The 27,003-nt window shown below is 39.9% G+C and overlaps 2 long non-coding RNA genes across 2 annotated transcripts; both read right to left on the bottom strand.

The window, feature by feature from the left end:
- Positions 1-3: 3 nt before the first annotated feature.
- On the bottom strand, positions 4-7,732 carry LOC114839804. The gene is made up of 3 exons (XR_003782185.2): positions 7,567-7,732; positions 6,506-6,568; positions 4-620 (listed from the first exon to the last, which is right to left on the bottom strand). It is a non-coding gene; the product is annotated as an uncharacterized LOC114839804 (long non-coding RNA).
- A 12,016-nt stretch (positions 7,733-19,748) lies between these two features.
- Positions 19,749-24,410, bottom strand: LOC114839803. Its single transcript, XR_004576104.1, has 4 exons — positions 23,966-24,410; positions 23,780-23,829; positions 21,054-21,205; positions 19,749-20,697 (listed from the first exon to the last, which is right to left on the bottom strand). It is a non-coding gene; the product is annotated as an uncharacterized LOC114839803 (long non-coding RNA).
- Positions 24,411-27,003: the final 2,593 nt, after the last annotated feature.

Below are 27,003 nucleotides of genomic sequence, written 5' to 3'. Positions count from 1 at the left end.
GGGAGGAGCTGTGTTTGTTGTGGGAGGAGCTGTGGTTGTTGTGGCAGGAGCTGTGGTTCTTGTGGGAGGAGCTGTAGCAGGTTTGACAGCCTCTGTTGTTGTTGTGGCACCAAACAAGTTTGTTGTGGTTCCAGACAAGGTTGTTGTGGCACCAGACAAGGTTGTTGTGGGAGCCTCTGTTTTTGTTGTGGGAGTAGCTGTGGTTGTTGTGGTTGCAGCTTTTAGTGTTGTTGTGGCCTCTATGGTTGTTTTGGAAGCCTCTGTGGTTGTTGTGGGAGCCTCTGTTTTTGTTGTGGGAGGAGGTGTGGTTTTTGTGGGACCAGCTGTACTTCCCAACACTACTGTTTGAGTTTTCCGTCTTAAGCCTGGGTCTTTTTTAAAAGCACGTTTTGACAAATGCCATTGTAAAAAGGGCTTCATAAATACATTTGAGTTTTTGATTATTTGATTGATTTTAGTTGAGGCAGCCTCTGTTGTTGTTATGGAAGCAGCTTTGGTTGTTGTTGAAGTAGGTGTGGTTGTTGTTGTGGGAACTTCTGTGGATGTTGTCGCATCCTTGGTTGTAAACCCATCTGTGGTTTGTGCAGTTGCCAGAATTGTTGCTGCTGCATGCACTGTTGCTGGTTTTGAAAATATAATTGGTATAAAATAATTTAAGAAACTCACTTAACCTATCATTATTGTATCCTTAATATAGAAAATCTATCTGTACTCCTCAAAAAGGTTGCAGTATAATCAAGTTAATGAACATTTGATCAAATGATTTTCATATACACACACAGTGGTTATAAAAGGTGTACACATCCCTGTTAAAATGCCAGGTTTTTGTGATATAAAAGAAAGAGACAAAGATAAATCAGGTCAGAACTTTTTCCACTTTTAATGTGACCTCTAATGAAAAACCTTACAATAACCTGGTTGTATAAGTGTGCACACCCTCTTATAACAGGGGATGTGGCTGTGTTCAGAATTAACCAATCACATTCAAACTTTTGTTAAATAGAAGTCATTACACATCTGCCATCATTTAAAGTGACTCTTATTAATCACAAATAAAGTTCAGCTTTTCTAGTAGGATTTTCCTGACAAAATAATTTCCAAAGCATTAGATATACCGCATTGAGTAGAGAAAATATGGCACAACAAAGACATTACCAAGAACGGGACATCCCTCCAATATTGATGAAAATACGAGAAGAAAACTGGTCAGGGAGGCTTCCAAGAGGCCTACTGCAACATTAATGGAACTGCAGGAATTTCTGACTGGCTGTGTGCTACATGTGACAACAATCTCCCGTATTCTTCATATGAATGGGCTATGGGGTAGGGTGGCAAGATGGAAGCCTTTTCTTACAAAGAAAAACATCCTAGCCCGGCTGAAGTTTGCAAAAACAAACATCAAGTCCCCCAAAAGCATGTGGGAAAATGTTATGGTCTGATGAAACCAAGGTTGAACTTTTTGGCCATAATTCCAAAAGGTATGTTTGGCGCAAAAACAACACTACACATCACCCAAAGAACACCATACCCACAGTGAAGCATGGTGGTTCCAGCATCATGCTTTGGGGCTGTTTTTCTTCAGCTGGAACCGGGGTCTTAGTCAGGGTGGAGGGAATTATGAACAGTTCCAAATACCAGGCAGTTTTGGCACAAAAGCTTCAGGCGTCCGTTAGAAAGCTGAAGAGGAAGTTTACCTTTCAGCATGACAACCACCCAAAGCACACATCCAAATCCACAAAAGCATGGCTTCACCAGAAAAAGATTGACATTTTGGAATGGCCCATCCAGAGCCCAGACCTGAATCCAAATGAATTTCTATGGGGTCATCTGAAGAGGGCTGTGCACAGGATATGTCCTCGCAATCTGACAGATTTGGAGCGCTTTTGCAAAGAAGAGTGGGCAAATATTGTCACGTCAAGATGTGCCATGCTAATAGACTCCTACCCAAATAGACTGAGTGCTGTAATAAAATCAAAAGGTTCTTCAACAAAGTATTAGTTTAAGGGTGTGCACACTTATGTGACCAGTTTATTGTGATTTTTTATTTTGTTTAACCACCTAAAGATTTCAGTTTGTTTTTCAATTGAATTGTTCACGTTATAGGTCACATTAAAGGTGGAAACATTTCTGACATTATTTATCTTTGTCTAATTTTTTTATATCACAAGAACCTGGCATTTTAATAAGGGTGTGCAGACTTTTTATATCCACCGTATACACACACACACAAACACACACATATATATACAGCTCTGAAAAAAATTAAGAGACCACTGAAAAATTATCAGTTTCTCTGGTTTCACTATTCATAGGTATTTGTTTGAGTAAAATGAACAGTTTTCTTTTATTCTATAATCTACTGACAAATTCCAAAATATTGCCACTTAGAGTATTTATTTGTAGAAAATAACTGGTGAAAAAAAATATATATAATAATTCATATTCATATTTCAACAACAAAATACTAGTGTTTTGACTTAGGAGGAGTTCAGAAACAAATATTTGGTGGAATAACCCTGATTTTTTTATCACAGCTTTCATGCATCTTGGCATGCTCTTCACCAGTCTATCACATTACTGTTGGGTGAATATATGCAACTACTGGCACAAAAATTAACTACTGGCTTTGTTTGATGATTTTTGTCTTCCTCTTGATCAAATTCCAGAGGTTTTCAATGGGGTTCAGGTCTTGAGATTGGGCTTGCCATGACAGGGTCTTGATCTGGTAGTCCTCCAGCTGCTGTTTGCCATTTTGATGTGATCCTACAGTTGTTGAGTGACATTCGAATGAGTTGATGGGCATCAGTGGACATTCGTTTTCGCCCTCTGCCAGTCTGAAGCTTTGTTGTCCCCAATGTCTGTTGCTTGACCTTGTTCTTATGAACCACCATCTTTGAAATTTTCAGGATGGAAGCAACCTGCCGCTCACTGTATCGCTCTGCCAGTAAAGCCGGAATTGAACTATTCTTATCATGCTGAACCTTGTTTTTGTTCAAATTACCTTTGAGGTACAACTTGTACAGTTTTTGCCATTCAGCTGGTCCTATTGCAAGAAGATAGTGATGACCACAGCAATGATTTTTCCTTAGTTATCACCTAATCAGTACCTCATTAAGTAAAATGAGGTGTGCCTGTGATAGAGTTTAACAGACACTGGAATGGAATGGCTGCCATACATGTAGTGATGCTGATTTAAGAAAAATTATGAGTGGCCTCTTCATTTTTTTCAGAGCTGTATATATAGGCATTATCCATTTGATGATCTTTGCAAAACACTTAATTTCCTAATACAAATCCATTAGGAATTGCAGTATTTCCCTGATTTTTGTTATCTCAATGTTTCTCTTTACACAAAATTTCTATTTGTTAAGAGCATAAAGCTCAGTCATTCACAGATATGGAGGGACAACCAAGTAAACATGAAATAATGAAATATGGAAAACATTTTTGATCTCAGATTTCATTTTGTCAGTGTTAAAGTCTGTAATGATAATGTGTGGAGTTTAAATGAAATTTTACATTTCATAAACATTTTATTGAAATGTTTCCCTCTGTTAATATACAGTATACACTAGTGCTCAAAAGATTGGGGTCACTTAGAAATATCCACTTTTTCTGTTAATTTAATAACATCAAATTGATCAGAAATACAGTGTAGACATTGTTAATGTAAATTACTACTATTGAAGCTCAAATGTTTTGATTTTTGTTGGATTATTCAGGCCCATAGTTCATCATTTCAAATTGTTTTAATCTCTATATATAATAAATGTATAAATAAATGTATAAATACTTAAATAAATAAATAAATAAATAAATACACATTGCATTTGCATTGTGTAAACTTATGCTTCACATCATCCAAATGAAACAGACATTTCATTTGGATGGTGTGAAGTTGTGCAACGTCCAAATGCAATGGGGCGGGACCTAACCCATTTGATAGAGATATCCTCATTGGACTGTAGTAGTTTATGCCTGGAACACTGTGATTGCATTTGGACTACGCAAAACCTTCACACCATTCAAATGAAGTTTGGGTTATTTTGATGATGCACGAGTATACACAATGCAAATGCAATGTGTATATATTTATTTATATTTTTAATAATGTAATTATCATAAAATTTTGTAATTGTTTGCTTGTCTGCGCAATCCAAATGAAAAAGTGTGACGTCCAGTATGATTGAGGTGTTCCCATTCCATTACGTCCGTGCACGCTGAAAACACTGTTAGTGGAAACTTGACACTCCACTCCTTGAATAACCTGTTATAACCCAGATGAATCTAGCAAATATTGACTGGTTAACAGGTCTTCTAGATGTTTTATATACAATTTGTATGCGCCATAAACTTATATGAAAATATATTAAATACTGTTCAATTACATCCTACTCTATATTATACCATAATAAATTTGATTGATATTACATTTTCAATAAAAGTGTAAAGCAGTTTTCCAAAATCACAAAGCTCATCATGCTCTTTTTCTAAACAAATGTTCTAAATTGGCCTAGTTTTGGTATTTAAAAAAAAAAAAACATTTGCAGTATTAAGTCCATTCAAATGAATAGTTTCTATTTATTTAGAGAAAGATATTGAGACAACATTGACCACTGACCGACAGTAGCAACCAGGCAATAGATGTTAACGAAGTTGCATGGTGCACTTATTTTGGCAACCCTGCATGCTTGTGTTCCCTGCATAAATGGTGAAACAAACACAACATCCCAGTAGCCCAACTCATGGAGAATAGAAAGGAAAAAGCGATTTCAGTATCTCATCAGGGCCGCTCTGGATTAGGCATGTCAGATTGCTTATGTCTATGCGTAGTCTGCCTGATACATTCAGGCCTATTCAGTTTTCGAATGGGTGTTGGGAGTAACGTTTTGTTATGATTGTTAAATCCAATTATAACAGGGAAGCGGAAAACATTACTTGAGTTGTATCTGTTTTGTCCAGCATGCCAGGCCCTGGTCCCTATGTTTAACACCTTGCATCTATTTTATCTATTGGCAACTAAATAACATTGCTACGGTGAAATCTGTACATTTCATACCTTCTAATAACTCACGCCTACTATTGAGCTATTGATCGGTGCTGGCAGCCTGGCACAAACAAGACACACCCACTTTACCAGTCCTCCACCTGTTTACGCACTTGCCACAATGAAAGTAGCCTAACTGAAAACAGGCCACATGCTATCAACATAAATTCTCTGGGTAAATAGTTCTCAAAGCGACCCAATTCTGTATCTATAACGACAAGGGCGCACTGAAACTCGTTTGTGTGCAACATGATTGACAGCCTCACCTAATGGTTGCTTCTCAAGTGTCCAATCACAGTGTTCCAAGCATAAAACACACAGTCTGATGTGTACAGCTCTATCAATTGGGTGAGGTTCCACCCTATTGCATTTGGATGACGCACACCTTCACACCATCCAAATGAAATGTCTATTTTATTTGGACGATGCATAAGTGTACACAATGCAAATGCAATGTGTATTTATTTATTTATTCATATATTTAAGTATTTAATTATTTATATATTTATTTATTTCATATTATGGCACATTTAGTCCTCCATACTGCTAACTTAATTGCAAAACCTTTGTAGCTATTCCAAAAAAAAATCTGCCATTTCCAGCGACAATAGTGATTTACAACATAAACAATGTCTACACTGTATTTCTGATCAATATTATGTTATTTAATGGAAAGAAATGTGCTTTCTTTTGAAAATAAGGACATTTCTAAGTGACCCCAAATTATTGAACTGTAGTGTATATTGAACCAGTCAATCTTTTTACATAATTCCTTATTTTGGACCTCATTGTTGCTATCTTTTCATTCCAGTTGCACATGCTCCCATACTCATTCAAATCGCCTCGATTGCACATTTAGCATGACATTTAGAATGACCATTTGTACCCGCACAACTATTCATCCCACTTGTAACATTGCCATTTGTTCTGCATTTGCCTTTTAGACATCTATACATTCCACTTGTAATATGCATATACTTAATACTTGTAAATTTTCTTTCCTCTTCTAATTGCACTTATGGTTACTTACTAACTTAATTTCGTTGTTGTACTGTACTTGTACTTGTTCAATATCAAAGAAGAATCTAATCTTATTAGTGTAATTACATTATCGAGATTGATATGGCCTATTTCAGGGTTAGCTCTTACCCTATGAGGCCCGGAGCCTGCTGGTTTTGTGTTCTACCTAATCCTTAAATGCACCTACCTGGTGTCCTAAGTCTAAAAAGTCCTTAGTTTGAGGGTTACAATGAAAAAATGGTGTGGAACTGGCTTTGGGTTTCATATTTTAATACCCAGACCTATTTTATCCCCGTTCTGCCAATTTGGCTGTGTTTATTTGGAGATCAATTGAAGTTTGTTTAAAGTGAGCATTTAGTACAACATTTATTACAAAAAACTTTGACATAGAATGAAAAAAAAACATTGACATAGAATGAAATACAGTGTACTACATACCCATAATGACAAAGAATGCTGTTACTTTCTGTGCCTGCATTTTGGACAGTTGAAGCAGTTGTTCTATATATAGGAAGAAAAACAAATTTGATTAACACATCTTAAGAACTTAGGTGCGCTCCAATCAACTTAATGTGTGACTTGTAGGACATTTTATATACTTATCTAGTTTGTCACATCAACAGCAGTGCATTTTCACTGACCACTTATTATATTAGTATTAGTATTATATTAGTTACAACTATCTAGTTGGTTGTAAATAGGGGTTATTTTACTTTTTGACTCGCTTGAGTGAGTTTGGCTGTGTTTTTCCCCACAGAACTGCAACTGACTTGGTGTTTATTGTTTATCGCACCATTCCCTGTAAAATCCACAGATACTGGACTACCACACCTGGAACCCACAATCATAGCTTGCTCAAAGTCATTAACTTGACAAGTTATTAGACTGGAATTATATAAAATGCTGTAAACATTAGTTTTTGCTTAATGAAAGTACATAGTGAAATAGCTTTTGCATATACATTTTCTCCACCACTACAGTCATGTTACTTTGTATGCATTTCATCTTTTCAGACTCTATTCACTCTATAATGCTGTGACAGGTGAGGGTAGAGGTGTTCATAAAAAAGGGATTGAGTATTCATGAATAATAATCAAGTATTGATTATAATCAAGTATTGTAAACTCATAAATCTTGTCACTTTACACTTCAAAGCAAAATCCTTAGAAGCTTTTGGCAAGTGTATGATTTATGTCAGCACAGGTCATGGCAATGTTATGTTATTGTAAACTTAAGATGACAGCAGGATTAGTAACTACACTTAATATTATCTTACATATAACTGTAATGTAAGCCTGCATAATCCTTTAAAAGTAATGCACATCCATAATATTACAATTACTGTTACTTCCTAAAACATGCCAGCACACATACACATATTCTGTCACAGTCAGTGTAGTTGATCACACACACACACTGAGTGTGAGGGTGACAGAGACAGATGTTTTTAACATGTAAGATTTTTCACTGATATGTTTCCTATTAAGATCATTACTCACCTATAGAAAACACTGTCAACCTCTTTCTGTAATTTCCAAATATCAGTTGAGGAGGAAAGACTTGATTAATAAATAAAATAAACAATCACTATATCCAGTTTCTATGTACTCTAATATGCAATTATCTATATATTCATGTTAGCCATTTTAAACGTACTGTATAACTGTTCACATATATACTGTTGTGACAATGTATGTCCAGTTTCTAGTTATAGTACTTTGGGGGCATTATGAAATTGTTAGATGTCTTTCAAGTGACGTTAGTAGTTTGGGAGGAACCAAAGAAAATATTATAAACATAATGGAAAAAAGGGTGGGACAATGGATAGGCAGGTAATTGCATGTTAGAGCAATGTACGATAATACTTTTTTCTTTTTTTTTGACTGAGATACTTACGTGGTATCCAAAAGCCAGTTTGGTTAGGTTCTGACAAAAACAAAATGTTTTGGGAGGAACAAAAGATAATAAAAAGGGAGGGACAAAATACAGCTCTGTAAAAATTTAGCTGTATGTAACTTGTGCTTCTCACAATATCATAATATAATATCTGTGAGTGTAAGAGTATAAGTGGTGTGGTTCCCCCAACCATATATTGCATTTAAAAGCTTTAAAGAACCTTCATTCAGAAGACACATTCAGTTCATTTCATTTTTGTGACTCCCTGTCCATCTGTGACTATGGCCTGGATTCAATCAGATCAAGTGTTATCCAGCATTAGCCATCCTCCGCACAGCAGGTGTTTTGGCAGAGGTTGAGGAGAACTGTCACGAGCTGGAGTGTGGAAGGACACAGGCGCAGAGTTGAGATAACGGGGATAATCCATGTTTAATGAAAACACAAAGGCTCAAGCAAAACAAAAAGCAGCAACCAGTGACATGGGGCTAACTGAAACTCAGGCAAAACCAAAATGAACCACACCAGCATGGCAAAATCAAAGGACTTAAATAGGGTCCCCAATTGTAGGCAATGACCAACACCTGCCTCCAATTGGGGAGACCAAAAGGATTGGAGGTGGCTAGATGAGCCACCTCCTGTCCTGGCTATGCCCCGAGCCCAGCGCAGAGATGGCTAGGGGCATAGCCAGGACGTGACAGTACCCCCCAAAGGCACGGGCTCCCGACCGCAAGACCGGGACGACAACACCCGGACAGGCGGAGGCTCAGCACCCGGAGCCGCCGGTACAGGCCGGGGAGGCGGAGCTGCCGGGACAGGAGAGCCGGCGGAGGGAAAGGAGCCGGCGGAGGGAGCAGGAGCCGACGGGAGAGCCGGCGGAGGGCCAGGAGTCGGGGGAGGAGCAGGAACCGGCGGGAGTGCCGGCGGAGGGACAGGAGCCGGCGAAGGAACAGGAGCTGGTGGGAGAGCCGGCGGAGGAGCAGGAGCCGGCGGAGGAGCAGGAGCCGGGGGAGCCTGCGGAGGAGCAGGAGACAGAGGAGCCGGCGGAGGAGCAGGAGACGGGGTAGGAGCAGGAGCCGGCGGAGGAGCAGGAGCTGGCGGAGGAGCAGGAGCCGGTGGGATAGCCAGCAGAGGAGCAGGAGCCGACGGAGGAGCAGGATACCACTCGTTCCTTCCAACCCGTGGCAGGTAGGAGGCACGGGCTGCTGCTTCCTCCTATGGCCTCCTCTCCTAGGACCCGTCCTCTCCGCCTTCTGCATCTCCTGTAGGAGCCCATTGACTACATCCTCCTCCTGCCGGCTGAGGGGCTTGACCTCTCCCCACTGGTCTACGCCCCATAGCACCCCCCCAAAAAAGTATTGGGGCGACCTCCAGATTTGCTCCTCTAGGGGGTCTTCCTCCACTCTCCTATACACCACCTCCTCGTCGTCCGAGGAGAGGGAGTCAGACCCCCAATCGCCTCTCCAGGAATACTGGAGCCGGAATAAGCGCAGAGACGCCGGGCTTCCTCCTCTGGCATCTCTGGCTTCTCCCACAACCACAGGGAGTTGTCCCTGTGACAATGGCGGGTCTTACTCGTGTGCCTGCGGATTCCTTTACGGTGTTTCATTCTGTCACGAGCTGGAGTGTGGAAGGACACATGCGCAGAGTCGAGATAACGGGGATAATCCATGTTTAATGAAAACAAAAAAGGCTCAAACAACAACTGAAACTCAGGCAAAACCAAAATGAACCACACCAGCATGGCAAAATCAAAGCACTTAAATAGGGTCCCCAATTGTAGGCAAACACCTGCCTCCAATTGGGGAGACCAAAAGGATTAGAGGTGGCTAGATGAGCTACCTCCTGTTCTGTCCTGGCTATGCTCCGAGCCCAGCGCAGAGATGGCTAGGGACATAGCCAGGACGCGACAAGGACAGTGGAATGGGCAGACATTTTTGTTAGCAGCTGCTCTTGTTTCACAAATCAATCCCCACTGCATTGGACCTTCAAAATAGTACTAAAACGCTTAGGTTGTCAGGTTTGGAATAAGGTTTAGCAGGATTTCAATGAATCACTATACCAGGGATTTGTTTTGTAATTTGTTATTGATAAATGATCTGCCCAGTGTCAGTATAGCATCTCGAAATTAGATCATGTTGTCACACATTAATATCACGCCCAGTCTGAATATTTAGCTAAACACCCTTAAGCATTGTGTTGAACTGATTAACGTTACTTATTAAGTTTATCTCCACTACAAATTGCATCTATGAAATGTTTTGCTTTTGCCACTGGCCGTTTTTACAGCTTATTAGCCAGTAAAAAGGCTTCCTCCGAGGAACTAGTATCTAACTACTTGGAATAGTAATAAGAATTGAGCAATTAATTGCGAGACTGAATATGAACTTTACATAGCTAAAGCTAATTCATGGCACAAAGACGTTCCTTTTTATTTCATTCGTGAATGACATTTATAGAATAACTATTAAAATAGGTGACGATATCTTACTTTTTCATCAAGTGAAAAGACAAGAGAATGGTGGAAACCCCTTATCTTTTACTGCCTAAGGGGTTTTGATCTAGCCAATATTACCCCCAAAATCATGCACAATATAGACATATACAGATTTAAAACTGCTTTACAGAGACACCCGGCCTTAAACCCCAAGGAGCAAACAACAGTAGTGTTGAATTTCAGTGGCTAGGAAAAACTCAAGATTTCTTCTACAGTTTGCCAATCAAATCTCTTCTACAGTTTGCCAGAAGGCATGTGGGTGACACTGGGACCAAGTACAAGAATATTCTAAGACAAAAGCCAAGTTTCTTTACCTCAAAACCAAGTGCTATGTTTTAATGGTAGTGTATTTGAACAGTGAGAGACAGAATAACAACATTGTCAGAAATGTTATAAATTGATCATTTAGTGATTTAAATAAGTATTTGATACCCTCTCAATCAGAAAGATTTCTGTCTCCCAGGTGTCATTTATACAGGATGGGGACATTTTATGGTTTATGTGTGAGTTACATCGGGGGGGCATCTTTCCCCTTAGGGGCGTCTCGCCCCACGTTACCCTGTAACATTGCGAGGTCCGCTTTGCGCGTAGATCTAATGGAAAGACTTAACTGTGACAGCAGCTTACTGGGTCGGCTATTAATTGTTAACCAGTCGAATTAGATAATATCCAGAGATGTAAATCTTCACATACTTAATGGGAGTGCTCCTAATCTCAGCTTGTTACCTGTATAAAAGCACCTATAGACAGAAGCAATCAATCAATCAGATTCCAAACTCTCCACGAAAGCCAAGACCAAAGAGCTGTCCAAGAATGTCAGCGACAAGATTGTAGACCTACACAAGGCTGGAATGTGCTACAAGACCATTGCCAAGCAGCTTGATGTGAAGGTGACAACAGTTGGTGCGATTATTCGCAAATGGAAGAAACACAAAAGAACTGTCAATCTTCCTCGGTCTGGGGCTCCATGCAAGATCTCACATTGCGAACGGTGAGGAATCAGCCCAGAACTACACGGGAGGATCTAGTCAATGATCTCAAGGCAGCTGGGACCATAGTCACCAAGAAAACAATTAGTAACACACTATGCTGTGAAGGACTGAAATCCTGCAGCGCCTGCAAGGTCTCCCTGCTCAAGAAAGCACATGTACAGGCCCGTCTGCCAATGAACATCTGAATGATTCAGAGGAGAACTGGGTGAAAGTGTTGTGGTCAGATGAGACCAAAATCAATCTCTTTGGCATCAACTCAACTTGCCGTGTTTGGAAGAGGAGGAATGCTGCCTATGACCCCAAGAACACCATCCCCACCGTCAAACATGGAGGTGGAAACATTATGCTATTATCATTTCTTTGTCAGTGGGCAAACGTACAAAATCAGCAGGGGATCAAATACTTTTTTCCCTCACTGTAGCCCATTTGTCTTGAAAGGATCATTTACAATGGACATTTAGTGCCCTAGGAAGAGGGATGGCTGGGATGACTCTTCTTTAACCAAGGCTAGGACTTAAATTTAGCAAGTAGCGTCTTGCATTCGTATGTAACTGCTTTGACAAGGGCTAAATTGTTATGGCTAGATGATTGGGTCAGAGCATCTCTGTTTCAGAGCAAGGCTTGTGGGGTGCTCCTGTTCAGCATTGGTGAGTACCTACTGACAGTGGTCCGAGGAGGGACAAACGGTGACAGGGTGTTGGACGACCAAGGCTCATTGACGCGTAAGGGCAACAAAGGCTATCCCATCTAGTGCAAACTGGCCAAAGATCAACAAGTCACAGACAATTTAAATGATGGTTACTGGAGGAATGTGTCACAACACAGAGTGCATCCCACCCTGCTCTGTATGGGGCTACGTCGTCGCAGACCGGTCAGATTGCCCATGATGATCCCTGTCTTCTGTCAAAGGTGCCCACAATGGGAACGTGAGCATCAGAATTAGACCTTGGATCAGTGGAAAAGGTCCCATTTTATCATGTGGACGGCCCTGTACGCATGACCCGTTTACTGTTATGGTAATTTTGAACTAAGGTCCCTTACTCCGAGGAATGTGATGGCACCAGGATGCACTGTGGGAAGACGATAAGCAAGTGAGGGAGTGTGATGCTCTTGGCAATGTTCTGCTGGGAAACCCTGGGTCCGGGCATTCATGTGGATATCCGTGTAGACTGATCTAAATACCGATTTTGAAGACTATGTCACATGGGGTGGGCATGGTGAGCTTCTTAAGTTGGCTACTTTATAGGCTTGTCACAACAAAACCATGAGGCATAATTGCAAGCCATTTTATCAGATGTTGTGGCTGTTAGGCTTGTACTACCATGTAAATGTTGGACCCACTGTACCTTTTTCTCTCATGGGAATTTTCATTTTTCACCCAAAATGGCAGAAAAATAATAATAATGAATGCCAAGAAACACAATGGGGAAACCTAAATATGTCTTGGGATGTTCCAACATGTAATTCCTTGAGATTGATGGCCAACTCAAATCTAATTATTACTACCATATGTTGCACTGGATGTTCTCCATGAATTTCAATTATACTTGCTATTTGTTATCACAATACTGGTTTTAGAGAGTAGTTACTTTTGAGGGTGTGCCCAGACTCATATTGCTCAACCTATTCATGGAGACAGTGCTGAGAAAGAAACCTTAGTATTACCTTTTATTATTAACTGGAAAAATCTAGTTGTTCTAAAGTTCAAAATGGCCCGATAAATACAGGGGTTTACTGGAGCTGAAATTTTGCACCAATATATCAACATCAATAATCTATCAAGTGATCCACCTGGGATATCACAAAATTGTATAGCAACGCATCATAGTTATTTTGTTGTTGGGCAGGCCAAAAATACATTACATTTCATAATGCTTTTAAACAAGTGACAAAGAATTCACCAGAGCCAAACAGCGTGAATGGAGAGAGGTCTGATCGAGACTTTTTAAATCAATTTTCAGTGAGAGACTTGAAGCTGTCAACGGAGTCAGGGTCTTTGAGAGATTAGAGTTTAAGGCTAACTGAGAGAACAAGAAAGACAAAAATAGAGTACTAAGGATGAATTAATATGCTTTAATAACCACCCTTCACCACAACTCACTGAGAAGTAGAATACACAAAGAGGTGTGACAAAACATTCTAAAGATGCGTCTCATAAGGAAAGCATCATAGATATTTACCTCTTAATTAAAAGAAACAACGTCACATGTAATCATTTGTCAATCAGTTGTTTGTATTTTCTTTATGACGTCTCTGAGAATGCTAACTTGTAACCATTATAAAGCAGTAACTAAGGCCATAATTATCATAGTCATCACATTAAGTATAGTCATCACATTAACTGCTCTTTATTGGCATGACAGAAGCCAACCAGGAGAAAAACACCCTAACTGGATTAACCTGCTCTCTTTTATCTATTGAGGAGTACTTTTGTAAATATTTGCTTAAAGGCTAATATCACTATTTTATAATTTTTATGTTCAGTGACTCCTCACCCACAACATAATCTAAGTGCCAGGAAAAATTATAATACGTACTTCAGTTTTTTTGGTAATGGTGAACAACCATGTTTCCAAAAAAGGTGGGACCCACCCCCTTCCAAAAAAATAAAAAGAATGCAATGATGTGCAAATAATGTATCCCTATATTTAATTGAAAATAGTACAAAGACAACATATGACATGTTGAAACTGAGAATTATTTTTGGGAAAAATACATGCCCATTTTGAATTTGATGGCAGCAAACAACATGTTTAAAAAAAGTTGGGACAGGGGTATGTTTAACACAATTATTTTGCTTACTTGCTGTATTGTAGTCTTGAATTCATCCAAGCTACTGCCCTTTTTAAACTGCTCCACTGTGAGAAATGTTCCATTAGTTGATTTGTAGGGGTCTTTTCTTCACTACTATGCAATTGACAATGATATCTTTCTTTACCTCAAGGTCCTCAGAAGCGATTTGCCTTCAACAGGAAGTCTGGGCCTTCAATCCATCTCTTGGAATCTAGGTCAGATTCAGTAGTCATGCCACATGATGCATAATCTGCTGGATTGACCTTTGAGTTCACATAACGCCACTGAATAGGTTTTGACGAACCTCTGGGAATTGCGACTCTGCTACAAATGTATGGACCCTTTTTGTTTTGTTGGTGATGAAGCACAACACAGATGTTTTGTACCTGAAGCTCTGATCTCAACATTTTATCTACACGTGCTGCAAGAACTGTCGCTGCTAGTTCGAGCCAAAGAAAGGTCATTTGTTTCAGTGGGGCTACTCTCGCTTTGCCCATAATGAATGCGACATGAGGATCATCTGTAGTGTCTCTTAATAGTAAATAGGTCACAACACAATACCCTGCCTCACTGACATCACAAAAATGATGAAATGCAGCTGGGCAGATGTCACATTCCCAAAGCCTCTTGTTTCAATGCATCTTTTCACATGAAAACCAGTCAATTGCTTCAGATTTCCAAGCCATTTCCTCCACTGCTTAGCAAAAACATCTGGTATTTCTTCATCCCAGCCACAATTAGATATGCATAACTCCTGGAGTATTATTCTAGCCATCAGGAGTAAAGGTGCAAGGAAACCTAAAGGATCATGCACTGAGCAGACAAAAGACAGTATACCTCATCTAGTGTGTGGTCATAACTGTAACCCTAACCCATCATAACTGTTCTGAATGAAAGTGTGACAGCCTCAACATCTCACTGGACTCCTGGTGCACCTTTTCCACAGGTAAGTTCTCTCTGTCGAAGTTTGTTTACTTCTTTGGCCTTCTCGACTTCAGGTAAAGACATGAGCTGCTTCTGACCAATTTTGTCAGTTTAAAACCTCCTTCCGAGCAAACACCTCTCAGATCCTTGACCAGGTGTAGAGAATCTTCTCTTTATACTAAACAGTTTCTTTAACTGCAAAGCTAGCACCACTGAGGGATGAAACTGTTATTCTGTATTCTGCTAGTCACTGACCTAAGTCACCATCAGGCCACCACACAAAATGTAAAAAGTCTACGTCCTGAGCAGCTGGTGTTTTAGTACCTTTTCAGCATGACCTTTCCAAATTACCTCATTCATAAAACATCTGTAGTCCTTAAAGAACTCCTTGTCCTTGCTGAACTTCCTAATGAGTGTAACGGCTCGTTGTTCTGCTATGTTATAATTCTGTGGCAGCTTCACATTCACCTTCCGAAAAGGAAGTCTAAGGTGGTAGTGTCCATCCTTCAGTATTGCAGACTTTGATGCTATTTTGACGAACTGTTGGTCTTCAACAGACAGCTCATCTTTTCCTTTGTGACACTGCTCTGAGAAGTCTTGATTGTATTGCTTGACTAGTAACTCTAATGTCTGCCACAGAGATCCTATTTGTTGTCATACGTAATATTCTGTGTTCGTCTTTATTGGTTCTGCTGTTGATTGGGCCATTGACTACCCATCCTACGAGAGTCTTTACTGCATACCGACCATTACCCTGACTGTTGAAGATGGTCCACGGTTCCAATACCTTCTGTGCGTTGACTCCTATAAGCAGTCCAACATCTGCATCAATGCTAGTCAACATCACTTGGCGGAGATATAGCCAATCCTTGATATCCTGCTGTGTATAACCCTCTTTGTGTATAAACGTCTGGCATCTGTATGTATATGCTTTCCTTAAGACTGCATACACTGTACGTCTAGTCCAGTCAGTCAGTCACTCACACACTCAGTTAGATACATTTGCTCTTCTTAGCCGGCAAAAAGTCGAAAAGGAAGGTTTTGAATGAGGAATACAAGGTTAAAATTAAGAGACCACTGCAAATTGAACGCTTCTGTTCCTCACTCAAATCTTTCTTTTTGGAAAGAAAAAGGTGCAGTGGTCTCTTAATTTTTTCAAGGAGCAAATACAGAGGGTTCACCACAAGTTGCAAACCATTCATAAGCCTCAAGAATAGAAAGGCCAGATTAGACTTGCCAAAAAACATCTAAAAAAGCCAGCCCAGTTCTGGAACAGCCTTCGAAGAAAAAAGTATGGAGATGGCTTGGAACGGCTCATGATCTGAAGTATACCACAACATCTGCAAAACACGGTGGAGGCAGTGTGATGGCATTGGCATGCATGGCTTCCAATGGCACTGGGCACTAGTGTTTAATGATATGACAGAAGACAGATTAATTCTGAAGTGTATAGGTATATATTGTCTACACAGATTCAGCAAAATGCAGTGATGTTGATTGGATGGGGTTTCACTTTACAGATGGAAAATGCCCCAAAACTTACTTCGAAAGCAACCCAGGAGTTTTTTAAGGCAAAGAAGCAGAATATTCTGCAATGGCCAAATCAATCACCTGATCTCAATCCGATCGAGCATGCATTTCACTTGTTGAAGACAAAACGCAGAAAGACCCACGAACAAACAACAACTGAAGACAGCAGCAGTAAAGGCCTGGCAAAGCATCACAAAGGAGGAAACCCAGCATTTGGTGATGTCCATGCGTTCCAGACTTAAAGCAGTCATTGCCTGCAAAGGATTATTTTATGTTTGATTGTGTTAATTTGTCCAATTATATTTGAGCCCCTGAAATAAGGGGACTGTGTATGAAAATTGTTGCAATTCCTAAACGTTTCATATGATATTTTTGTTCAACCCCTTGAATTAAAGCTGAAAATCTGCACTTCAGTTGCATCTCGGGTTGTTAAATTTCAAATCCATTCTGGTGGTGTAGAGAGCCCAAATTATAAAAATTGTGTCAGCCCATACAGATTTGGACAGGTTGACCTCTGCTATTACTGTAGGTTATAGCAGAGGTCAAAGTTTGGTATCTGAAACTATGGTCTTTGGAACATATTTGTTACCAGTAAGAGAGTCTTGAATATTCCCAAATATGGGATATGCAGTTATCTTTGCCTGCCTTTCGGTGAAACTCACCAAGTCTTTGAAACTTGCTGTTTTAACCAGTGTCCAATTCAATGTCACATGCAGCGGATCTCCAGCTGTCCCTGATTTTGAATGGTAGTTTGGAGATAATGGTTCTCACGTTGGATGGTGACGTACTGGATCTCGGTCACGTACTGGATATCTTGCATTGCATTAAGACAACTTCTGAAAAACAATGCATAAGCATGGACCAGCCCAGACATTTTTCCATGTAGGCAGCAGTGATTCCTTTACCATTACCAAAATGTTGCTTTAGGAGCCTCCTTGCTTCCATCTACCCTCTTGCAGTGTCTGCATATAAACAGCTGCAAACAAGGTCTCTCGGTTGTACACTGGTATACTGTTCTAGGTACTACAGTTTGACAGCTTTGCTGTCAATGCCATAATCAAAAGCTCTGATGAAGGATTGGTAAAGCAAGGGATCACCTGAAAACACTAGTATCTCTCTTACAAGAAGTAAAGAGAGTTATTGTTGTTTCAAAAAAAGATCAGTCACCTCTTTTTGCTTTTTTAGAACACAAAAATAATCCTTTGATTGCTCTCATTAATATTGGTTCTTTGATTTCCATTGTCAGCACCAGTTTCAGTGCATATGGCGCCATCTATTGGCCTTGTTAACTTCTGCTGGTGACCACTCTGGATATGTACAAGTAAGATAATAATTTCTGGTTTGTGCTATCCTAGTTTGTTTGAAGGTCTGTTGCTACAGAACTCTAGGGTTTGAGGGAATGAACCTTTCCAAAGTTCTTTGAGCCCTAGACGTTGCCTCTGCATAAGCATTTATGCCGTCAGTTAGTGTGTTTACACTGACCTGCGATAAAACTATGTGGTCTCTATATTTATCCCATACCTTCAACTTGGCAGTGGATTCTGCAATTTAATTTTCCAATTTAATTTATTCCCTTTTAGCTTGCAGCTCTGATTATAGCTCAACTTCTTCTTTTCCAAACTTTGAGTCCTTTCGCATGAGCCACACTTTGACCCACACAGAAGTATTATATATTGACATATATTTCAAAAACATGTTTTTAATATGTGCCTATATATTTTTTAAACATATACTAATAAATGTATTATATGTATTACTAATATATGGCCATATATTTAATACATATATTTACATATTCGATTTTGGCCATTTTCCAATATGTTTTAAAGTCTTAAATAAATGCTCTCCTCGGGTTGCACATCCTCATGCAACACAATAAAAGCGTCCACTTTCCATTTATGTGCATCTTTGAGGAATGCCGCAAACCTCCCCATTTTTGGCACATACTAATCCGCATTGTCATACAACCTTTCCTTCCCAGACAGTAGCTTTTGCACGGAATTGTGAAGTTCTGTGAATTCCTTCAGTTTAAAATTTGTGTTGTTTCCGCATTTTTGTCAACTTGGTCAAGACATCCAGCTTTCTTAATGACAGCAGTGCTTTCATTCATTTTTCTTGTCAATGCACCAAGCTTAGCTCTTTGTGAGCCAATCAGCTTTGTCAATCCTTCTTCTGTCATGAAGATATCAGTTGTGTTTACAAGAAGCGTTTGCTCATTTTCATCAGCCGTGGCAGTTTCACAATAAGACATAAACGTCTGCAATGTCCATAATTCAACAGGGTTTCAGGTATTACAGTCACATTGATCAGACGCACTGATACATTGTAGCAATTCATGTTGCAGCTGCTCTCATTATCACAAGCAAATCCAATCCATGTTCCTTGCATTATCCATACACAACCCTACACTGGTGGTCTCGGCAAGGGGCGGGGTGTGCAAACAGACCAGATGACATTTTCTCCAAAAAGTATGATCTTTGTCACTGTGTGCAGTTGCAACCTGCAGTCAGGCTTCTTTATGGCAGTTTTGGAGCAGTGGCTTCTTCCTTGCTGAGTGGCCTTTCAGGTTATGTCAATATAGGACTTGTTTTACTGTAGATATGGATACTTTTGTACTTGTTTCCTCCAGCATCTTCACAAGGTCCTTTGCTGGAAGGAGAACACGTCTCCTTCCCAAGCGGAATGATCGCTGCTTGGTGTTGAAATTAACACTTTTTCTGAGTTTATATAGGTCCACACTAAATAGAGTTAAAATAACACTTTAAATAGTGTTACTTTTTTTTACACTTGCTTAGTGTAAAAACAACACTGTAAGTGTTCACCGTTAACACCATTAGTGTTTCACCCCCCTCATTTAAACCAAGTTAGTGTTGAAATGACACTAGGTGTGTCAATATCTCAACACCAAGAGATTTATTTCCACACTTATAGTGTTCACACAAACCCTGCTTAAGTGAAATTGGTATTTTGACTAAAAAAACATGTGCAATGTGCATTCAATTAAATAAATCAAAACGCTGTAACAGTTTGACATTATATTTTCAACAACAGATTAAACAATTACACCAACACAAAGGAAGGTACAATATACTCCCCATCATCATCAATGTTTCAGCATTGAACAGCAGAGCAAAGTCCTGATTTATCTAATGACAAAGCATATTAACAAGATTTGTGAGAGGTTACTTGGGACTTTTTTTTATCCTTTACCACCAAAATGGATAGTGTGCATGCTTTGATAGACTTTGAAAGAATTCAAGTAAATACACATTCATGATTTCTTAGTCTATCACTATGTCTGAAAGGCATGTACGAGCAAGAGTGATAAATATATGAACATATAACTCAAAGTAGCAATTATGTTAAAGATTAAACAAAAGCAGGCATTTCTAAAATACACTTAAAACAATCTTTGAAAAGTGGAATAAAAGTTTTATTTACCAATCCTTTTACATCCAAATATCTTGGGAAAACATCAAGGACGTCAGCTGATCAGTCAGGATTATGGACCAGTTCTTGTTTATGCTTAAAAGTTTCCTTCATCTTCTGCATTACTTCAGTTTCATCAGCTGTGTGGACAAGGAAAGAAATTGCCTCTCTGCATGCATCTCCTTCAAGTTGTTGCACATCTTCTATCCTCCTTCGTCGACTTGGTCCTCTACTTTCAGTCATCTCTAAGCGAACACGTTTTGGATATTTCCTCGACAAAGTTTTAAGGCGCCAGGAGATGAACCCCGTTCCCTTTTCCGGATCGTAGAAATGCTCCTGTCAAAAAAGACTAGAACACTAATCTGAACAAATAATGTCATTATGTTATATACAATTTATAATAATAGACACTTCTATTACATGCCACAAAAAAAGGAGCATATAACATTGATGTACTTGTGTTTCAAGTACATCAATACAAACGATTCTTACATAGCCCTTTGCTGAGGAAGGGAAAGAGAGAAATAATGTCCAAAGCATAAGTTTCCCGCTGTTTGCGGGTGGGGATCCTCCTGCAATTTAAAAAAATAAATATATATATATATATATATATATATATATATATATATATATATATATATGGTCATGGTCAACAGTCTTGTTTTCTACATCAATTGACAGCTGTGTGTTTTATTGCATTTGTGCTTTAAAGTCTTACCCATGAATTTCTGTCATGTGACTGACAACAATATTAACAAGCTGAAGTCTGGTGCTGTGCTTTAAAGTTTTTTTTCCAGTTTTTTTTTTTCCAGTGCATCTTGGACAGACTGATTAAACATTGACCACAATAGAGTTGAACACATGAAGACTAATAAAATGGTGAAAATATAGGGAGAAGTTAACCATAAGGAAAAACATGCATACATACCCATTTTGCCTGTTCAGCGTCTATGTTAAAACGGTTGCTGACCATTGCTGTTTGATTTTCCACTGCGCTCTCGGGTTCTTCATGGTCAGTTGAAGAGTGTGAAAGAGTGTCGTTGCATGTGCTGGGGGTTGAGGTTCTTGTCGGTGAAAACTCTTGACAGAAAAAAAGTAAACATAATTTTAATGTTTTCTTTAAAGGCATTAAATCAAACAAAATCTAATGTTCTTCTGAAGCAATCATTTTCCATCACAAATAAAAATTAAAGGGTTAGTTTAACAAAAAATTTAAAATGTCATAATTACTCACCCACATTACTTAATGCATCCATTTATCTTCGGAAAGGCAGATAGTTTGGCCAAAAATTATATTAAACCCATGATTTACTCACCATGGCCGTTTGAGATCCAAAAATTTTTCAGACAAACACATTTTCAGTTATTTTAGAAAATGTCTTAGATCTTTCAGTGGTTATAATGACAAGTTATGGGGTCCACCTCCTTTAAGTCCCAAAAATGTGCATGCATCCTTCACAAAGGTAATCCATCCGGCTCCAGGGGGATAAACGAAGGCCTTCCGAGGGTAATCCGTGCGGTTTTGTTGTAAAAATATACATATTTAAAACTTTATAAAGCAAAATAACTGGCTTCCGGTAACTGTTCACGGAAGCTGGATCCTGGAGTATGACGTAGGACGTAGCGTAGGAAGCGTTGTGACGTGGAACGAACAGAGTTAAAAATTTTTATTGAACATATATTCATGTACAAACAATATGGCAATAACAATGGTTCTTATCCTTAAAACATACAAAACAGGTGCAGGTATCAAACAGAGTTTTATTTTGCTCTCTGCGCTGTCACGTTCGTTTCACGTCACAACGCTTCCTACGCTACGTCGTACTCCAGGACCCATCTCCTGTGAACGTCCGTCAACCACTACCGGAAGCCAGTTATTTTCCATTTTAAAGTTTTAAATATGTCTATTTGTATTTTTACGACAAAACCGCACGGATTACCCTCGGAAGGCCTTCGTTTATCCCCCTGAAGCCGGATGGAATACTTTTGGGAAGGAAGCATTTACATTTTTGGGACTTGGAGGTGGCCCCTTATAACTTATTATAACCACTGAAAGATCCAAGACATTTTTTTTAAATAACTGAAGATGTGTTCATCTGAAAAATGATTGACATATGTATCTCAAACGGCATGAGGGTGAGTAAATCATGGGTTAAACAAAATTTTTGGCCGAACTATCCATTTCAGATATTTCTGATGGAATCAGAGCTTTCTGAACCATCCATAGGCAGCTACATAATTGCAACTTTCAAGGCCCAGTGCTGTGCTGCCCTTTACTAATTAGATGGCGTAACACTTCTCAGCCTCCCCGGGAAAGTCTATGCCAGGGTACTGGAGAGGAGAATAAGGCCGATAGTAGAACCTCAGATTCAGGAGGAACAGTGTGGTTTTCGTCCGGGCCATGGAACACTGGACAAGCTCTATACCCTCTACGGGGTGTTGGAGGGTTCATGGGAGTTTGCCCAACCAATCCACATGTGTTTTGTGGATTTGGAGAAGGCATTCGACTGTGTCCCTCGTGGCATCTTGTGGACGGTGCTTCGGGAATATGGGGTCCTGGGTCCTTTGCTAAGGGCTGTCAGGTCCCTGTACGACCGAAGCAGGAGCTTGGTCCGCATTGCCGGCAGTAAGTCAGACTTGTTCCCAGTGCATGTTGGACTCCGGCAGGGCTGCCTTTTGTCGCCGGTTCTGTTCGTAATTTTTATGGACAGAATTTCTAGGCGCAGCCAGGGCCCGGAGGGTGTCAGGTTTGGGGACCACACAATTTAATCTCTGCTCTTTGCAGATGATGTTGTTGTGTTGTCCCCTTCTAACCAGGACCTTCAGCATGCACTGGGACGGTTTGCAGCCGAGTGTGAAGCGGTGGGGATGAGAATCAGTACCTCCAAATCCGAGGCCATGGTCCTCAGTCGGAAAAGGGTGGCTTGCCCACTTCAGGTTGGTGGAGAGTGCCTGCCTCAAGTGGAGGAGTTTAAGTATCTAGGGGTCTTGTTCACGAGTGAGGGAAGGATGGAACGGGAGATTGACAGACAGATCGGTGCAGCTTCTGCAGTAATGCAGTCGATGTATCGGTCTGTCGTGGTGAAGAAAGAGCTGAGCAGCAAGGCGAAGCTATCGATTTACTAGGTCAATATATGTTCCTACTCTCACCTATGGTCATGAGCTTTGGGTCATGACCGAAAGGACAAGATCCCGGATACAGGCGGCCGAAATGAGCTTTCTCCGCAGGGTGGCCGGGCGATCCCTTAGAGATAGGGTGAGAAGCTCGGTCACCCGGGAGGAGCTTAGAGTAGAGCCGCTGCTCCTCCACATCGAGAGGGGTCAGCTGAGGTGGCTTGGGCATCTGTTTCGGATGCCTCCGGAACGCCTTCCTGGGAAGGTGTTCCGGTTCCGTCCCACCGGGAGGAGACCCCGGGGAAGACCTAGGACACGCTGGAGGGACTATGTCTCCCGGCTGGCCTGGGAACGCCTCGGTGTCCCCCTGGAAGAACTAGAGGAAGTGTCTGGGGAGAGGGAAGTCTGGGCATCCCTGCTTAGACTGCTGCTCCCGCGACCCGGCCCCGGATAAGCGAAAGATGATGGATGGATGGAGATTCTAAGATATAAGAAAACTTATTCAAAACTGCTAACTAAAATTTACTTTGTGACTCTTACCTCAGTTTGCCAGCGAACTAGCAAAACGGCCGCGAGATCCTATCGATGGTCTGTCGTCGTACATGAGAGGAAATAAAGTTAGCACTCAGGCAATGTTGAGAAACGTACTACTAACATTATTCTGAATTGTGAGAAACATTAAACATGAAAATTGGTAATAACTTAAGTGGTTATTAAAAATTATACCTGTTTGAACTCTCCTCTCCTCGTGGTCATCCGCCATTAATCAAAAAGGAAATGATGTGCAAGAACCGGAAATCAGATCAACTCATCACCAGTGTCAATTATGTCAACTCGCTGTAATTACACTGACTCCGACCACTAATTCACTCTGGAAGTGTTGATGCCACTCAAATCAACACCAGAATCAAAACTTTTTAACTCTGAAAAATTAACACCATAAAAACAACTCTAAACTACACTGGATAATACAAATAAAATAAAAATGTGCAATGCTACGAAAGGCAACCACACACCGCCATCTGAAATAATCATTAGCAAATATAATCATAACTAAACTTGAAAATCTGCAATTATTATTACTACCTGTTCTAGTGTTAAATAAATTTACACTGTTATACAAGCAGTACACTCACTACTTAAATTGTAGTAAAGTGTTATTTCTTCAGTGTTGTCACATGAAAATATATAATCAAATATGTGAAGGGTGTACTCACTTTTGTGAGATACTGTACATTGGAGTGTCTAGTTTGAGAAACAGAGGCCTCACAGGTCTTCAACTGGCATCTTCAATAAATAGTATCTGCAAAACTGCTGTCTCAACATGCACAGTGAAGAAGCGACTCCGGGATGCTGGCCTTCTAGGCTGAGCTCTTTCAAGTGTCTCTGTTATTTTGCCCATCTTAATCTTTTCTTTTTATTGGCCAGTCTGAGTATTCTGTCCTGGCAGATACGTCACTGTATTGTTAGACAGATAGCGAACATCAACAATAAGACTCAGTAGGCTTAACTCCAGGTTGAGTGTTTTCTTTACTGAAGTCTTGATTGTTTTCTTTTTTGTAAAACTGCAATACAATATAAAATAAAATGTTACAGTCAAATATGTGCAATATCAACATAAATATAATAACCACAGCACATATTACCATATGATTCACTCGAAGAACAATTATAAATTGGCTAAATAAAAACACAGGCAAATGAATAATGATAAAGGAGGCTTAACAGCCTGCTAACTCTGTATATAAAGCCCAGCTAAATCTATGCTAGCGGTTAGCATCGCGATTAGCATTAACCCGATTTTCACTAAAAATAAATGCTTTTAAACAACAGTAGTAGAACGTCTACACATATTTTAAATACTTAAACAACTGAGCGATCATACTCACTGATGGATCTATTCCAAGGATAGACAAATAACACTTGAGGTGGAGCATTCAGTTTTACATGTACACCTGTTGATGATCTCTTTACAAGCGCAATGACTCCAAAAACCACCAGATGTCGCTATTTAACATTATCAAAGCACTGACACTGATAAGAGTCAGAACACTGAGATATGGCTTTTTCTTTGCAACTCTGCCTGGAAGGCCAGCATTCTGGAGTCACTCCTTCAATGTTTACTTTCAGAGGTGCTTTTCTTTCATAAACAAGAACATTTCTAAGTGACCACACACTTTTGAACAGTAGTATATATGTGTTGAAACAGAAATAAAAAATCACAGTCAGTACATTTGCCTCGTCATCATGTTTTAATGATAAAGCTCTGGAAAAAATTAAAAGACCACTCCTCATTTTTCCTTAATCAGCATGTCTACATGTATGGCAGCCATTCCATTCCAGTGGCTGTTAAATTCCAACACAGGCACTCCTCATTTACTTAATGAGGTACTGATTAGGTGATTACCTGAACCAAATCTAATTTAACAAGGAAAAGTATAAAAACCACAGCTGTGGTTATCACTATCCTCTTGCAATAGGACCAGCTGGATGGCAAAAACACTGCAAGTAGTACCTCAAAGGCAATTTGAATAAAAAAATACCTATTAGCATGACAAAAGAGTTGAAAAGAAAAGCTCATGGCGCTTCATTAAGAACAAGGTCAAGCAACTGACATTGGGGACAACAAAGCTATAGACTGGCAGAGGACAAAAACGACTGTCCAATGTTTGAGATGACCATCAACTCATTCGAATGTCAATCAACAACTGTAGGATGACATCAAGTGACCTACAAAAATAATGTCAAAGAGCAGCTGGGGTGCACGGCGAGGACGGCTCGAAACGGCTCCTAGGAGCAGGGCTGAAGTCGTGCAAAAGACCATAAGGAGTGGAACATAGTGGAATGGAGTAAGGTCATCTTCTCTGATGAGTAAAATGTTCAGCTTTGCCCAACACCTGGTCGTCTAATGGTTAGACAGAGACCTGGAGAGGCCTACAAGCCACAGTGTCTCACACCCACTGTGAAATCTGGTGGAGGAAATGCACTGCATTGGTGGGCCATCCCGTTCAAGTTAATTTTTAATGATCCTTGTTTCGCTGAGACAGGCATGATGACCAAAGTTTTATCTTGGGCTTTTTACAGCGACTATGAATGACCAAAGTTTTATCTTGGGCTTTTTACAGTGACTATGAATGGCCATTGAGAAACAAGCGAATGAGAAAACATTAATTTATTTATTTGTAGAAATAGCATCTGAATTTCAAAGTAATCTGGTTATACATATAGATTGAGAACTCGGATGTCTGTGTATACAGAGCATGAATTGAGACCTTTCTTTTGCATATCTATGTAGGAGAAGCAATTCTTTGATGACAGAGTCAAATGGTCCTAAGCTATGTGGCTCACAGAAGCAGCAAACGTACACAACGGTTGCAAATATCAATAGCAAGGAAACATGTTAGAAGAAAATACAGTTGGATCGTTGCAAAGAAACATTTGCCAAAACAGTAATTCAAATAGTGGCGGAATAATTTCAATCAGACAGCTACTCACATTGTTTCAAGACCACTGACAGTATACAATATGCTGTCGAAGAGGAAATAGTTGAGCTATATTCGATGTCCAGCATGAAACAAACACAAAATTCACCACAAGAAATGTCATGTACCCAGTACTTCTGATTGCAATGTCATTACCTTTGTTTTTACCACACAACCAGTGTTCTAAAGTTTAAATTATATTTTACACATTGTATTCAAAATGATACAAACGAGATAGCAACAAAAAGCAAGCTGTAGATAAAAACAGAAAGTCCCTCACCA

Source organism: Esox lucius, chromosome 9 (assembly GCF_011004845.1).
Source record: "Esox lucius isolate fEsoLuc1 chromosome 9, fEsoLuc1.pri, whole genome shotgun sequence".
NCBI lineage: Eukaryota > Metazoa > Chordata > Actinopteri > Esociformes > Esocidae > Esox > Esox lucius.
This window is presented reverse-complemented; position numbering and strand designations above follow the sequence as displayed.